Source organism: Ananas comosus, linkage group 2 (assembly GCF_001540865.1).
Source record: "Ananas comosus cultivar F153 linkage group 2, ASM154086v1, whole genome shotgun sequence".
Taxonomy (NCBI): Eukaryota; Viridiplantae; Streptophyta; class Magnoliopsida; order Poales; family Bromeliaceae; genus Ananas; species Ananas comosus.
In genome coordinates, this window is record NC_033622.1 from 6,242,619 (window position 1) to 6,244,174 (window position 1,556).

The window sequence follows — 1,556 nt, forward strand, 5'->3', positions numbered from 1 at the left end:
AAAAGGTGTTTCTTTTGGTGGAGCTTTGGGCTCATCTACTTGTGCAGAGTTGGTGAAGCCACAGGAAGAGGGTCGAGCCGTTGTATCTTGGAGGGGACAAGTCGGTGCTCTGCTGCATCGGTTCAAAGGCTTTGCCAACTGCAGAGGGCTTGAATCTTCTTAAAGAGAGCCAGATATCCGTGCCTCGGCTTGATCGACTCGTTGATATTTTTTAAATTATTTTATAGCTAACCTCTATTTTTTGAATATTTACATCAATAATTTTAAGGAGATTCAAAAATGGAGGCTACACGTGAAAAGTTCAACGATGCTGCTGGAGATCTCAACAAGCCCTTTCGCTTCAATGGAAGCAACTTCAAGAGGTGGAAAGGAAAAGTTTTATTTTACCTCAATTTACTTAAAGTTGCATATGTTCTCACGGAGAAGAACCCAAAGAAAATGAATACCGACGATATGAATGAAAACGAACTTCTCGAACACTATGAGAAAACTGAAAAATACGAGAAGGATGAGTATAATTGTCGATATTATCTTCTTAACTGCCTTTCAGATCAGTTTTATGATTATTATGAAAATACTTACTCCTCTGTAAAGAAGATTTGGAAGGCCTTGCAATTAAAGTATGACTCAGAACAAGCTGGTGCAAAGAAGTATACTGCTAGCCGCTTCTTTCGCTACCAAATGGTCGAAGGAAAATTTGTGGTGGAGCAAGTTCAAGATTTTCAGATGATCGCTCATGAAGTTCAATCTGAAGGAGTCAAGTTTGGAGATAACTTGATCGTACTGGGGATCATCGACAAGCTACCACCATCATGGAGGGAATTCCAAAAGACCCTTCGACATAAGCAAAAGGAGATGTCTCTCGAGACATTAATTGCACGCATTCGCGTGGAAGATGAGGCAAGAGGCCAAGATGCACTTGAAGCAAAAAAAAATGATGCTAGCGCCACTAAGGTAAACTTAGTATCTTTTAATACTTTATCTAATAACAATCGTTCTAGAAATACATACTTGAAGCCTAAGAAGAAAATTAGAAAGAACAGTGATAGACCTCAATTTAAGAAAAATGACCAAGGACCTTCTTCTTATGTGAAATGTCCAAATGAGAACGCTCTGACACATATGTACACTTTGGGAAATATATTATGTACCAGAATTATTATACCTGTTCTCTTTAATTACTACTGTCCTTTCAGCTGTGCAAATGATTATAGAATTTTACTGTGTCTTGGAAGGTCATCAATTTTTCTCATGTTGTTCTTCAGAGAATATTTTTTGTCATGTTCCTCGCTATGATGTATATCTATGATGCTAATCATTTTACTTCACCAAAAAATATACAAGTTTAAGCTTTTAGGTATCGTTTGGTTCGAGGATAAGCAAAAAGTGGCTATTCCAGAAATAGGTATAAATTGAGGTATAAGCGGGGATTAGATTAATTTTGCATTTGGATGAAAATTGAGTTATTCCTGGGAATAAAAAAAATAGCGTTTGGTTAGGTAAGATGGAATAAGAAAGATAGTGGGTTTTATAAATAAAAAATAATCATATTATCC